Source organism: Macadamia integrifolia, chromosome 14, assembly GCF_013358625.1.
Source record: "Macadamia integrifolia cultivar HAES 741 chromosome 14, SCU_Mint_v3, whole genome shotgun sequence".
In the NCBI taxonomy this organism is placed as follows: domain Eukaryota; kingdom Viridiplantae; phylum Streptophyta; class Magnoliopsida; order Proteales; family Proteaceae; genus Macadamia; species Macadamia integrifolia.
This window is the reverse complement of record NC_056570.1, coordinates 1859207-1875840: the sequence shown is the minus strand read 5'-3', so window position 1 is coordinate 1875840 and position 16634 is coordinate 1859207. Positions and strand designations below refer to the sequence as shown.

Genomic DNA, 16634 nt, shown 5'->3' with positions numbered 1-16634 from the left:
AACCTTTTCCATAACAGAATGGGTCCTTCTAATTGTCACTATGGAGATTGAAGTAATTCATTTTACTATATTTTTATCTGCCCTCTTGAATTGTTTTGGTGAATTGAGGTGGAATGGATAGAATTTGTAAATCCACCATGGAATCTTGGAGGGAAATAAGGCTGCATTTTCCTCTTCCTCTCCCCTTCTCATTGAGCCTGAGCCCCATTCTGGAATCATTACATCTCTCTCCATAGCCATTGCCCCCTTTTCCTATGTCTCAGCCGATACCGATAGGATATGGCCAATCCGATACCGATACCTAAAACCATGGGTTCCACCATAAATTTCAACTTTACGATCTTACAGTTATCTCATCTCACAACTTAAAAAGATTAGGTTCCACCATATCTTTCAAATTTAAATGGTTATCTCATCAAAACACAATCCAGAACATAGAAGTATTCTGTCCGTTTTATTCATTAGCAACTACACCACTACACCACTACACCCTGGGTGTAGCTCTGCTAGTCAAAAGGCGTTGTGTGTTAACAGACGTCTCTAGATTGAGTCTCCCTGTGACTGATCTATCACAAGGGTTAGTTGTGGTTACATGTAACCCGGGTTTACCCTTAAGCCTGAATCGCAAAACCGGACAGATTTGACAGGTTCCTCGTTAGCTTAAAAAACCTACATCACCCCCACATCCATACTCCTATGTTAGACCTAACTCAAAAAATCAAATCCTACAAGAATATTTGGTTGCAGAATAAGTGTGGCTGTTTTCATCAATTGTTAGCTCAGCTTCTTAAGACTTATGGCACATAGTGTGTTGCTTCATTGACAAGCCATGTTTATAAGATTAGCAATTCGGTGAGCTTTCAAAATGGCGACCTTCCCTCTTTTTCTTTGCAGAAAAAAAGGGTACAAAGGTGAGACTGGATAAATCCAGATATACAAAGGCAAAAGCCTAATCAGTGCTCCCCACCTTCGGCATTGCCATCAGCAGGGAGATCTACATTGAGCATCAATAACCAATTCATTTTGCATAAATGAAGGCAGCACTATCATAGAAGAATAAATTCTAACCTTCGCCGCGGCCTTGGCTAGAAATCAGCAATAGGGTTGGCCTCCCTGAGTGGTCTTCCATTCAATTGATGCTAAGAACGGTTGAAGGAAAACCCAATGCTGCTTCACAAACCATGGGATGGCTCTAGTATTGACAGCAACGGCAAATGCAACCGAGTCAGGTTCAATCCAGAGTTTCTGAATCCCCGGTTCTCTAGCTAAGCAAGTAAGCATCCCCCGGTAATGGCGACCTTCCCTCCTGAGGGACAAAATTAATAACCCACAAACTACTTTCAATCTTCCTTCATCTGGCACGCAAGAACCTCCACACAATTTTACATGTACGTTCCTGGTACTATCTCCTGTAGGAAATGGACCTGGCTCACTGTTTCAGGATCTGGTATTGATCAAACGAGAGAGCGAAAGAGGGAGAGAGAGAGAGAGATGGAGGGGTTGAGGGAAATGAGTATTTGGGATGTGGAGCATAAATGATGTTTCATATGATCACTTGAAAGTAGGGTGTCAATTCGTGGCCCGACCTGATGGAACCGACCGTTTATAGCCCGGCCCGACCCGGCCCGTTTATTAAACATGTCGGGCTTGAGCCCGGCCCGTTTATAAACGGTCGGTCTCAGTCCTGATACTTAGACCGTCGGGCACCCGACCGAGACCGACCAATTAATATCCGACTGAGACCGGTCTATTTTGCACCGGCCCGGCCCAGTTGTAAGATACCTATTTTACCCCCATATGAAAGAGTTAAAAAGAAAAAATAAACAAAGAAACCAAAAACCCTAGTCCCTCGGTCTTCAACATTTCTCTTCGTTTAACACTGCCGCGACCGCCGCTGTGGTCTTCGTTGTCGTCGATTCGCCACACGCCAAGCCCAAGTTGGTCTTCAACCTTCCTCCTCGAGTCTTCGTTTGACACTGCGGCGACTGCGTCGCGAGTCGCGACCACCGTTGTGGTTCTTCATTCTCCGGTGTCGTTGATTCTCCAGTCGCCGAGCCCAAGTCGGTCTTCAACCTTCCTCTTCGAGTCTTCGTTTGACACTGCGGCGACTGCGCCGCGACCACTGCTGTGGTTCTTCATTCTCCGGTGTCGTTGATTCGCCAGTCGCCGAGCCCAAGTCAGTCTTCAACCTTCCTCTTCGAGTCTTCGTTTGACACTACGGCGACTGCGCTGCGACCGCCGCTGTGGTTCTCCATTCTCCGTTGTCGCCGATTCGCCAGTCACCAAGCCCATTGAGCTTAGTTCTTCATTTCTTTGTTGTCGCAATATATGGTGTTGGCCGTCTATTACTTCCATTTCCTTCATTCAAACGCATCTGGATTGGAGCTAGATTAATTTCGGTGAGTTTCTGCTTCTCTTACAAGGTTCAGAGAATTTATTTTTTCTCTCGTGTTGCATGTGCCTTCTTTGGTTAAAAGAACCAAGTTGCTGGTGTGTCCGATCCTGTAATATTAAAAGGATGTTTTGTGTAAGTTCATAGCTATTAGTCTTGCAGCAGTTCTGCACATTTTAAACAGTTAGGAGTTCACAACTGTGTCGCATGGTTGCATGTGTGTTGGAATCTACAGATGCTTTTGATCTTGGAGATGATTTCTTGCAATGCTCATTGCTATACTCCAGTGAAGCCTGATATGGATTATTGAACATTTTATTACTATCTGGTGGAGGACTTGTGTGGCAGATAACATTTTATTGCATGCTGTATTTCACAGGTTTGCTTGAACTAACAACTCAAACCTATTTTCATGATTTTTTTTTGGGGGGGGGGGGGGGGGGGGGGGGTGGGGTGGCTTTGATTTCATGGTGATAATACAATTAAACTCAACAACAGTAGACTAAACCCCATCGTCCGTCACGGCGTCGTTGCTCAATAATATTAAAGAAGGCTCGTTTAAAAACCGGTTACGCCCGTTTAACATTAAACATGTCCATGGCCCGGTTAAGGCCCGACTAAAATCCGATTAAGGCTCGATTTTAATAGCCCGATTATAGCCCGAGACCGACCAACCGAATATAAAGTGTACCATGCCCTCACTAACTAAGCCCGATTAGTTACATGGGCGGACACGGTGTAACCTTTAAAAGTCTTCAAGCCCGATTAAGCTCGACCGAAACTAGACCGGCCCGACCGATTGACACCCCTACTTGAAAGTATTTGATTATAGAGCACTAGTGAATGTTTCCAACCATGAGTGATCCAAGCTTGATGACAAGGCAAAACGATTATTTTCTCACGTTTTTTTTTTTTTTTTTGGGGCCGGTCTCGGTAATCAGGCTTGATCACTTGGAAGTGTTGCACCATGAATATCCATTTAAGTAAACGAGCCTAACTTTGAGAGACATGGTATGGCTTATAATCAGGTCGGTCGGTGTTAGGCTCTAATCGGGTTTCCTTAAACGGGCCTTAACCGGGCTATGGACCTATTTAAATCTAAACAAGCTCTAAACGTGTTTTAAATGTGCCTACCCTAAAAATTGATTCTTAAGTGGGTTGAAGGCCCAAAAATATGTGACGCAAATATTTAATAAAGAAGATAAGTGATATGAGATTATGGTTGTTCTTAAAAAAAAAAAAAAAAAAAAAAAAAAAAAGGAGAGATTATGACCATTACAACTTACAAAATAAAGTTTAATTAAATCAAATCCTACTACAAAGCAAATGATAAGAAAGCTTAATTAGTTTCTCACTAGTAGTGGCAAAATAAGAATTTTATGTAGTATTAAAGGGGGTCGGGCTACAACGAGTTGGTTCAAGTCAGGCATACAAACGTGTCGGTTCGATCGAGCGCCCGACAGACTAGCGACATACACTATGAACACCCGTTTAATAAACGTGTCGGGTCGTTTATCACTGATAGTGGCAAAATAGGAATTTTATGTAGTATTAAAGGGGGTCGGGCTACATCGAGTCGGTTCAAGTCGGGTATACAAACATGTCAGTTCGATCGAGCGCCGGACAAACTAGCTACCTACACTGTGAACACCCGTTTAATAAACGTGCCGGGCTCGACACGTTAATTAAATGGGCCGCTCCAAGTCGGGCCATAAACGTGTCGAGCTCAGTCAGGCCTACCGGTGCGGGCTCAGAATTGACACTCCTAGTACATGGTGTAAGGAGTAAACCCGACGTGTGCCCGATCATCCCATCCTGTTTACAAGCCCGACTTAGCCTGAGCGTTTATATATATATATTGATTTTTTTTATAGAATAAGGTATATATTCATATTTTTATCAATTACTGAATATATTTTTTTTTTGTACTAATTAGTGAATGTAATTAAGTATAAAGTCTTTTCTAAATTGATGTTAATTTAATAAAACATATCAAAGTTTCTAAATCTAATACAATTAAGGATCATTAAGGCTTTATTAGTGCATTAACCCATTTAAGGCCCGATTAATTGAAGCCGACTAAAGCTAAAAACCCGACCAAGCTTGACATAACACCGATTCATTCATTTAATAGGCAAGTCACGGTGCAAAGGTACAAGTCCATTAGACCCGACTGAGATCAGCCTAGTCCGACCAATTGATACCCCTAGTCGTAATGAGTTGTTAAAAGGACACCCCCATGGAATGAGATTCAATTTAAGTACACCATCCCCTCCTAACGCATATTAGATGATTGAGAGGCACTTGGATTGTGTGCTCCGATGTTGCTAGCCATTTGCAGGAGGGGTTGGGGCACCAGAGAGAATTTCATACCATTGTGTCTAACTCACAAAATATTCTTTTCCAGACTTCTCCATTACCATTTTTATTTTACTTGTCGCGCATGTGTGAGGTCCGGAAGGTGAGAATTAAGCAGCTTTAGCATTAGAATGTCGCGAGGCTCTTTCCACCACTTCACCACATGTCCCAACGTACCTCTAACGGTCTCTCCCCCCCACCCCCAACCAAAAAAACAGGTCACAACGTACCTCTAACGGTCTCTCCCCCCCCCCCCCAACCCAACCGAAAAAAAAATGTTTTCCTCCAACGGTCATTGAACATATAAGAGGTTACTCAAGGTTGAAGCTCTTCCAATGGCGGCTGTGCTCACTTCATCCTCTTACGCCTTGTATAAACGACAATCGCTTTCGATTTCACACTCGAAACACACTCATATGCAAACGACTTTCGGTGGCTCGAACGGCGACGACTTCCTAATGCAGATGGATCAACCGACGACCTCATGCTCGATTGGAGATCGTCTTTGCTTAATAGTTGAAGTCCAATTGCTAAACAAGGCTGCACTGCCCAGAAGGATTTCTTTCAAATTTCACAGTTCATTCTTAATTTCTTATACGGGCTCCACAACATCTGCAGAGAGAGTTGTCTCCCGGTAAACAATCCAATTGGTTTCAGTTCTGAATTTTATTCTACCCTTAATCTAGATTCTAGAATCAAAACACAACCCTACCCAATTAGTGAGCTCCTCCAGGTTCGGAGGGATAATGTGAATCTAGCACGCCTGTTGTTCGACAAAATGACTTATAGAAATGCAGTCTCTATAGATGTATAGTTTGCTCATATCATATGGAAATATTAAGCCCAATGCATTCACTCGTATCATAGCATTGAACTCTTGTGCAAGGACGGGGAATTTAAATATGGGAATCAGGATTCATGAGGATAGCATGAGGGGTGGATGCGAGAGAGATGAGTTTATCATGACATCGTTGATCAATATGTATTCCTAGTGCAGGAGAATCTTAGATGCAAGCCGAGTGTTTGATGAAATAGTTCAACCAACAGTTGTGGCTTGTAACATCATGATAGAAGGTTGACAACTTGACATAAGCAATCATATTGAAAAATTTTATATAGAAACAAACACTGGAAAAAATTTTCACATATAAAAATTTAACGGAGCTATAGGGTTCTGCTTTCCTTTGTTGTTCAACTGTATTGGTGTTGGACTATAATGTAATGGGCAGTATGGATAAGACTTGGCTATTAGTGTATTGCAACTGTATGTAGCCGAGATAAAATGTACTCTGTTGATGACTTTGTATATTACTTCTTGTTGATGTAAGCGAATCTAGACACGGGGTAAAGTTGTTTTGGACACTTTCCTTACGGGCTACCACACAACTAAGGATTGGTCTTTTTCGGCGCTTGGCATTCATTCCCGTGATTGACTCAGCTCAATATCATCCAGGGAAAAGGGCAGCTTTTCCCTTTCGGCGATTTGATCTCAAGCGGGTGATCTCTTGTACCTATTAGTGTACCTATGCTTATACCTTCAAGATAAAATCACTCCACTAATCACAAAGGTTGCACTCCTAAGCGTGAATACACAAGGAGTCTGCAAGCTGTACTTAATAACTCAAGGGAATAGAATCTAAGAACAAAACGGAAAAAACAAATGGTGAAGAACAGAACAGATCAGAACACTCTTATGAACAAGGCAAGCAGTGAGCAGAGCATATGCACTCTAATTTTCTAACACTTTTTTCCATTGCAGGTAATTTGTATTTATAGTCTAAGACTGTACCCGTACAGATACACATGTACATCTACAGGTACTTGTATGTATGGATATGTCTCTTGCCATGTCGTGTATATACGTACCGGTATGTGTATGTACATGTAGGTGCTATGTACATAAGTTGTGGTGCATGCATAGGTTTATCAAATCATGTGACTAATATGAAGTTAATGAATTTGGTTTTGGAGCCAAATTCAAATTCACACATGTACAATGAATTTGGTTTTCAAACAACAAACATTGTCTAAAATTAGGCAATAACAACACCCGTACCCGTACCGGTACCCACAACCCGCCACACAATTCACTTACCAAGTAACTCAAAAGAGCTAAGCTAAAGAAACAAAAAAGAGAGCTCAAGGGAGCTGATATTTTGAAAATTAAAACACCACCAATTAGGCATCGGTACAACTATGATTCTCATTCCCTTATGTTTCTTTCTTTCTTTCTTTCTTTCTCTCTCTCTCTCTCTCTCTCTCTCTCTCTCTCTCTCCTCTCTCCTCTCTTCTTCTTTTTTTTTTTTTTTTGAGTTTCATTGCCTATAAATAAGAGCAATCATGATCCTGCAAATCACAGTTAGTATGACATTTTTCAATGCTCTCCAACACCAACCTTGGATGGTTTTCTGTTCCGTTTCTCTTGATGCTCCTTTTCCTCTCCCAATTATCTCTCTTGGGTTCATTAGTATGATGTCTTAATGCTTCATGATCTGCATTACTTTCTCTGTCTCTCACCTCTTTCGCTTCTAGGATTGGAGATCAAGTAATCGAAGGGGAGAAATTTCACCCATCTTTCTGATACAGTATGCTCTGATCATCTCCTCTCCATTTCTTACAGGTTTAAATTGTTGCTGCACATCTTGTGCAATAATAAAGGACCATATATGTCATTTAACTTCATCTCCTCTTCCAACATTTTTCTTAGGGGGGTATATTTTTGTAAAGTTGTTTGTACCCTAAATGCTGTACTGATTTAATTTAGGCCACAAGTTTGCCTTATTGGGTTTTGGTATGGTTGTCATGCCCCAATTGAGAATCTAATTCCCAAAAGTGAGTCTTCCTTTTCCATGTGGGTGGTTATAGCTATTTGGACATAATAAGAGAGCTTGAATACGTAGGGGTTGCAAATTCTAAGAACTACTGCTCAAAATGCTTTTAGGTATATTGGCTGTACATTGTCTATTTTTATGTCTGTATAGTAGCAGAGGAGGCTTTCATTTGTGATATAGTTCGAGGATATAAATCTATAGTTCAAGACCATCATCCTTGGACCTATGTAGCTAGTACACCAAAGAGAGGTTGTTTATTTCAGATCTCCATTGTTTCTAGTTCTATATCAGGCTCATTGAACACATCCAATACCAGATTCAACCACATGCGTTCATTGCATATCTTTCAACTCATAAAAGCTGTCTACCTTTTCTGGGTTTTGGATTCTAAGGTCAATGAGACTCTTCCTTTTCATTTGGAGACTCAGATCATGTTCTCATGCATTTAGAAAACATATAGAAATGATCAAATGTTCTGTTCATTGCTGATTCAAGAATCTGTTATGTAGCATCTTAACCCCCCTCTCCTTTTGAGTTCTTGCAGTCTATTATTGATCATTGTTCCCGGTGGTTCTCTCTGGTAAATTTTAGTCATTGGAGACATTAGCAAGAGAAGGAGAGCAGAATACAAAGAGCAATGGTCTCCGACAAGTACATCTTCAGCTGTTCAGGACCTTCACACCTCACAACTGTTGATTGGTACAACATTTCCCATACATCAATGGCTTCTCTTAGACTGCCTACTAGAAGTAACAGATAAATTAAATATGTTATTAACTTTCTGTTTTGTTTTGCAGGAATAATGTGGATCACCATAGATGTGTTGCTGCAAGCTTTGTAAATGGTGTCTATGTTTTAGAGGGAGACTACAGGAAGAATCGTAATGGACCTCATTCTCTTGCTCCACCCTGGTGGGAGTTCTTCCATTTTCAGTTGCATCGTCGGACTATGGATGGTGATTCCATCTTTGGTGCCATTTATGAATTCAAACCCCCGACTTCTACTTCTCACTACTCAACCACCAGGCCCCAAGATATGTCATTGCCTTCCGAGGCCCAATCCTCAATTCAGGCTCCTTCACATCCGACCTTAAATCAAATATCCTTATGGTCAATGATGGGAATGCAACCCCGTGCTTTGAGATTGCAGTGCAAAACATCGGGGAAATGTTCGCTGAAGCTGGAGCTACGAATATCTGGTTAGCTGGTCATTCTTTAGGCTCTGCATTGGCAATGCTGGTTGGCAAGAACATGGCCAAGACAGTGGTTTACCTCCAAGCTTTCCTCTTTGATCCACCAAACTTTTCTACTCCAATTCAATGGATCAAGGATGACAACTGAAAAAATTGGTCCGAGTCACGGGAAGTATTATCACTGCCGGACTCACTATTGCCCGAAAGGATCCACGCCGTTATTCAGCATCAGAGGATAATTTTGTTGCCTTGTCTTCATGGGTCCCCTATTTGTTTGTCAATCCATCAGATCTCAACGGCTCGGAGTATATTGGTTATTTTGAGCACAGGAAAGAGATGGAGAAGATTGGAGCCAAGAAAATTGGAGAATTTGCTACCCAGAATTCCATCCCTACTCTTCTGTTTGGAAAGACAGAATCGGAACCTTTGCACGTCCTCCCTTCTGCAAAACTTATCATTAACAAGAGCTCATCATCAAGTTCTATTCTGCTAGCTCATCAGATTTGCCAGTGGTGGAGCAAAGACGTAGTTTTGGACACCAAAATATACCAGTACAGATCAGGAAAAATGAAAGTCCCTATGTATTTCTGGTTATTGTACTCGGATAAGAACCTAATAACTAGATGTAGACTGTATTAAGGTACCCCCCACCGCAAAGAAAAATAAATAAAGGTTTTATAACAGTAGTAGGGAGCTTGAGATGATGAGTGTTATACCCGTGCCCTAAAATTCCTATTTTTAATTGTACAGATGAGACACCGGAGGATACTAGTACCGATGAATACTGGGTAGCAGCCGTATTTTGCCGGGAAAGGAAGGATGACCCCACTTGCCCTTGCTACTCATGCCTTAAAAATTGAAAGGGGTTCCGGACGCAGAAGAAAAGGTTAGTTAAGCCCTCACACTTCACGGGAAGATCCCTGAACCTTAAAAGTAAAAATACCGGCCAAAACTAAGTTATTTGGCCGTGTGGCCCATCCCCTTGCACCCGGGTAACTCAAACTCAATCCCAAGGATGGGACAACAAAATTAGAAGTAGATTAATACATTGGGACACCCCAAGGTGGGCTCGTTATCTTAAATTATAGTTTAAACTAGTAATGGGTGAAAACCCATTTTTCTCCCAAACAGGCCTTAGTAATTAAGTGACTATAAATAGATTATTACCATTCATTCTCCACCTACCAAAGTAAAAGCAAAGAGAAGGAGAAAGAGAAAGAAGAAGAAGGAGAAGAAGAGCAAGAAAGGAAGAGGAAGGGAGGAGCAAGGGTTTCCTACCAACTAAGGTAAACTACACTCACTCTAAGTCTCTAACTCCATGTGCTAGGCTCTCTCTGTCTCCCATTTCCTCTCTTTTGAGCTAAGAGAGATCGTCCCAATTGAATCCCACCTCTCCACTCTCTAAACTTACAAATAGAAAAGGGGATTTGGTGTGGGAAACTTACCTACGCAAATTCATGAGTTCATTTCAAGTTTATAAACCCTCCTTTAGGAAACTTCCATCAAAAGACCCAATTTGGGCAACACAAAACCTAAAAATGGGGAAAATTACTAAAACCCACTTTCCCACTTGTTAAAACTACAAATTGGGAGAGGGGTTTAGTGTAAGAGACTTATCCTAGCAAGATTAATAGATCAATTTGAGTCCATGAACTCTTCCTAGTGAAATCCCCAATTTGGGTAACAAAAACCTTAGAAAATGTGGGTTTTACCCAAACACTCTATACCCCACCATTCAAACCCGAAATTGGATTAGGAAAAATGAAATTAAATACATGTATAGTGGATTGGGGTGATCACATAAGCCATTGGTGGTCATTATCTATATCCTCAACCGAAATTCTCTAATTTAGCTTAATCGCAACTAGAACTTTGGGAATTTGGATGCATTTTGTAAACATATCTTAATTAAACCATTAATTACACTTAATCTGAGCTAATTGAGGTGGGTGAACATCCCCCACATATAAATTAACCCTACGGTCATAAAACCCTAAGTTGAGAATGATTTCAAAGAAAAGATAAATAAGAAATGAAGCTAGAACATGTGCCTATGATCTCATTTCTCTATGGGTGATTTATTTCTTAAAATCCTTATGTATCTTAGGAGTAGAACTAAGAGGTGACGAGACACGGCGCGAGGCCATCGATTGTCCATCATCACCTAGGACTTGAGGTGAGGGGATTTGTGTGATTTTATTTTATGAAATGTTATGTTACGATGCATATGTAGATGAGCATGTTAATTACATATTATAAACTTGTTATTTGTGTTGGATGTGTATATTGCATAATGATATAAGTTGTGAATGGAGTGTGTGTGTGTGTGTGTGTGTGTGTGTGTGTGTGTGTGTGTGTTTAAATGTGTGTTGTGGAGATTGGGGTGTAGGGTAGCCGAAGGTTGGTTCCGGCACTGCACACCCATGGTGTGTGAGTGTGGGGTACAGGGTAGCCAAAGGTTAGTTCCAACACTGTATAGCCAAGTGGTGTGTGAGTGTGATTGTAATGTGGTGTGGCATATTAGAATGCATTGAGCAAGGATAACTACCCTGGTGCTACAACCCTTGTCAATAGGGGTTTATGTATTGATTAATCCTACCGTCCAATGGACCGAGGTTGGGGACGATTTTCGGTGACCAAGATGGGGGTACCGATGTTGTGACATACCATCATGCGATATTGGATTCAGGGATGAAATATATTATGGGGGATTATTAATAAGGGCTTACCAGGTACCGAATAAACCATGTAGGGATTAGTATGCTCCTGACTTGCAACTAGCTTGTATCCTTGGGGATCGATAATGGACATTTGTGACTGGGGATATATCACCTATGTTGTAGTAGCACTAATACTCATTATGGACTTATAAATTGTTGCTTAGAATTGTTTGATAATAAATGGATCATGTCATTGCATTCATATTGATGTGGTTGGGCATGGATACTTATATTATTGCATTTTCTTGGATTGTTATGATTGCTTGTGTGTGTTACACCTCACTGGGTTTCGTGGAAGCTCACCCCATTGTTGCCCTTTTTTTTAGATGTTGATTTAGGTAACCTTTCGGAAATTGTGATTATAGATCTGGCTCTCTACAGAGGTGATCTCTGAGATGAGGAATTGGTTACACACGAGAATGGATGCGTGTGTGATGACTGTGCATTTGGATCACACTGAAGATGGAGTCCATCTTTTCTTTTTGATTCTTTTTGTACTCAGCAGAGGTTGCCCTAGGGGCATAATTGTAATTGATATTCCGTTGCGAAAACATTTTGTTAAATATGATAAATACTATTAGACTCCTCCATATATGTATATTTGACTCTTATTATTATCTTGTGATCTAGAATCATTTCATAATTCTATGCACTTAAAGTACTGCATTGTAGATCCTGAATGGATTGGGGATACGCGTGTGTGTCCATGTCACTAGCCTTCAGGTGAGTGGAGGCGGGGTGTGACAACGAGTGGCATCAGAGCGGTGATGCTCTGCTTTAAGTCATAAACTTATGAAATGCTAGGTATGCTGGTGATTAGGCTGTTAATAAAAGTTCGAAGATAAATACATAATTCATAGTTCACACATAGGGGACAAGTTGAGTGTAGAAGCCAATAACACAAATAATTCCATTAATAATAACATGATCCTTACACCCTAGGAAGGATAAATAGATTTCAAGGGATTAGGAAGAAGAAACACAAGCCCAAAACAACAACCTTTGATTGAGATAACAGCAAGGCTCTTACTCAAGGGTATTTTAGTCATACTAAATGATTGATTTTGAAGTCAAATTCAACATAAAAATGTAGACCATTGATTTATGGAACCAACACAACTTGAATCAAGTCAATTAGACCTTGTATACGAAAGTTATGCCTATTTGAATAAATGCAATCTGTTAGGTCAGAAACAGAGTCCTGGCGGTAACTACCAGTAGAAAGCCGTAATTACCGGTTCAGCACTGTAATCAGAAAATTTATCAAAAAATGACTGACGAAGGAATAGCGGTAACTACTAGTAGAAAGCAGTAATTTATCAGTTTAGTTTTGTAATTAGAAATTCATCAGACTAAGACAGACAGAGGCGAAGCGGTAACTACCGGCAGGAAGCGGTAATTACTGGTAGAGGAAAAATATGTCTTTTAGAGCATATTTCTCTCCCAAATTTGATTATACTCCTCCCTAGTTTAAGATTGATAATCACCTATATAAATACCCCACTTGTGACCTATTAAGTAAACAATCAATTAAGTATTGATTTTCATTTTCAAAGGGCTAAAATGGGGGAAAACATTAGCACATTAAATTTTATCATTGAGATCATTCCAAGTGGAAAAATGCAAGGAAACTTACAAGTCTTCCATTACGATCTATACCTATAGGGAAGACGTTTCTTGTGCAAGTTCATAACAATTGGAGACAAGTAAATGACATGAGATCATAGAAAACATACTCCAGAGGGGAAGGATGGAGTTAAAATTGCCCGAATAAGATGATCTTTTATCCATGCATGGATTATCAAATGAATTTCTATGCATGTTTAAATTCAGTTTAGATGGTGCATTTCGGATGGAATTGACTATGTCGTCTTAAAATAGGAAAGTTCACATGGTTCCTAGAAAAGCTCGAACACAGGTGGGATGGCCGCCTAAACGGCCACGTTGTACCACTACATCCGTTACGGGTCAGCCATTGACTTCAAAATCGAGTAGGGAAGAGGTGCCCGACACCACAGCACAGGGAGTCCCTCCTGCTCCACCTATACTTTTTGCCTAGGATGTAGTGTCAATTATGGGTAATATGTTGCAAAGACTACAACAGCAACAAAATGTGATGATGCAAGGGCTACAACAACAACAGTTGGAGTTTATGCCGGGTCTAAATGCACAGATCAATGTTGTGCTTCAGACTTGAGAGGGACAAATTGTTCCACCACAGACACAGCCAGTACCTAATGCTGCTCCTACAATTGTTCCTCAGGAACAGCAAGTCCCCACCACGATGGCTTACCACACAGCCCATCTAGAAGACTCCAATGTACATTATGCCCCACGACCTGATGTACCACTACCATAAAGGAAAATGACACCACAGAGCCAAGCCATACTACCTATATCTGTGGACAACGTGAAAGTGATGGAAACATTTCAAAAGTTTAGGCCTCCCTACTTTAGTGGGATTGCACAGGACCCTTTGGCACCCACCAAATGGGTAGAGGGAATGGAGAAGGCATTTAAGGTGATGACCCTCACTGAAGAACATAAACTAATGTGTGCCGACTACCAACTACAAATGAGGCAAATGCATGGTGGAAGTCCACTAAACCCATCCTAGTGGCTTTATAGCCCAACCTCACATGGGAACACTTTAAGGTGCCATTTTATAATAACTACTTCCCAGATAGTGTGAGGGAGAGGAAGGAGACAAAGCTCATGGATCTGAAACAAGGGTCTAATTCTGTATTAGAATATCAACAAGAATTTGAGAAGTTGTTCTTCTTCGCACCTGAGCATTTGAAAGGGGATCGAGCAAAGGAAAAGAGATTTGAGAAAGAGTTAAGACCCACCATTGGAGCTATGTTAGTTGCTCAGTACCTCCACAACTATGCCCAAGTAATTCAAGCTGCCAAGTCTATTGAAGACAAGTAGAGGGAGAACTATCAAGCCCTACATGGGAGGAGGACAGTAGCACCCAGTAGATTTGGTAAGGGAACATTCTGGTGCAACTTCAAGTCAATGTAAAAGACCAGAGACAAGGCAAGCTCCACCACCACCTAGACCCACTGCAACTCAGACACAGATGGTTCCCTATAGGTGTATTTGCCAACAAATGGGGCACCTTGCTAGAACTTGCCCACAAAGGAGACCAGGTGACCCATATATACCACCCGCTAGACCAGTGTAGCCACTCTTAGCTATTCGTCTAGCTCATGCACCATAGGGAACTAGGCCACATAGGAAGGTGTTTGCATTGACTACTGAGGATCCAGAGGCATCACTCGGAGTTTTCATAGGTACCTTACTAATATCAATGATTCCTGCCTATGTGTTATTTGATACTGGTGCATCGCATTCATTTGTATCTCCAACTTTTGCTACTAAGATGAATATTAAGCCAAAGGTGTTGACACACAAGTTAGTTGTTAGCACACCAACTGAGAGTGAAGTAGGATTGGAGGAGTTATATGAGCCATGTCACATTCAAGTCTGTGGGCGGGACATGATTACTCATTTAATTAAACTAGATATGCATGACTTTGATGTCATCTTAGGCATGGATTGGTTATCAGCCTATAGGGCATGTGTTTTATGTGCCTAGAAGAAAATTGTATTCAAACTTCATGAAGGAGGTGAGTTTGTTTACAAAGGGAGGAAAATCAAGAAATCCAAAAAACTAGTGATATCTGCACTTGAAGTGAGAAGGTTGCTGGATTAAGGGTGTGAGGCTTATTTAGCATCTGTGGTTGACACAACTAAAGAGGGCAAGTCTGTAGAGGAGATAGAAGTAATGAGAGAATTCTCACATGTCTTCCCTAACGAATTACCTAGACTACCCCCGGACCGAGAGACTGAATTCACTATTGATTTGATTTCTGGGGCAGCACTTATATCCAAAGCCCCATATAGGATGGCACTTTTATGATTGAAGGAGTTAAAGGAACAATTACAAGATTTATTAGAGAAAGGGTTCATCTGGCCCAGTGTGTCTCCATGGGGAGCTCTGGTACTCTTTGTCAAGAAGAAGGATGGGAGCATGAGAATGTGAATAGACTACCAGAAACTTAATAAGTTGACTATCAAGAACCGGTGTCCGTTGCCCAGGATTGATGATCTTTTTAATCAGTTGCAAGGTCCAACTACATTCTCCAAGATTGACCTCAGATCTAGATACCATCAACTCAAGATCAGAGAATGTGATATCAAGAAGACAGTTTTTAGGATGCGTTATGGATACTACGAGTTCCTAGTTATGCCATTTAGGTTAACCAATGCACCTGTAGTGTTCATGGAGCTGATGAACAGAGTTTTCCATGACATATTAGACAACTTTGTCATCGTATTCATTGACGACATTTGATATACTCAAGGAGTAAAAAGGAGCATGTTGTTCACTTGGGATTAACACTACAGAGGTTGAGAGAAAAGCAATTGTATGCAAAATTCAGAAAATGTGAATTTTGGCTTACTCAAGTACATTTCTTAGGGCATGTTGTCTCAGAGAAGGGCATTGAAATTGACCCTGGAAATGTGAAGGTTGTAGTGGATTGGGAAGCACCCAAGAATGTTGGTGAGATCCGTAGCTTCCTAGGATTAGTAGGATACTATAGAAGGTTCATAGAGGGTTTCTCACGCATTTCTGCCCCTATGACCCGACTGACAAGGAAATGAGTGATATTTGACTAATCCAAGGAATGTGAAGAAAGTTTTCAAGAATTAAAGCAAAAATTAGTAACAGCTCCAATACTCACTATTCCAGAAGGCAACACCAGTATGGTGGCATATAGTGATGCATCTAAATTGGGTCTAGGCTGTGTGTTGATGTAAAATGACAAAGTTGTAGCATATGCATCTCGATAGCTGAAGGACTATGAAAAGAATTACCCCACTCATGACTTAAAACTAGCAACGGTAATCTTTACCTTGAAGATCTAGAGGCACTACTTATATGGTGAAAAGAGTGAGATCTATAGTGATCATAAAAGTCTAAAATACTTTTCACCCAGAAAGAACTGAATATGAGACAGAGGAGATGGTTAGAGCTGATGAAAGACTATGACTACACCATCCATTACCATCTTGGAAAGGCCAATATTGTGGCCGATGCATTGAGCATAAAGTCTCAGACTCTATCTCTAACA

The 16634-nt window shown here is 40.9% G+C and overlaps 1 pseudogene; it reads left to right on the top strand.

The window, feature by feature from the left end:
- The first annotated feature begins 4995 nt into the window (after nt 1–4995).
- On the top strand, nt 4996–9478 carry LOC122061075 (annotated as a pseudogene).
- Nucleotides 9479–16634: the final 7156 nt, after the last annotated feature.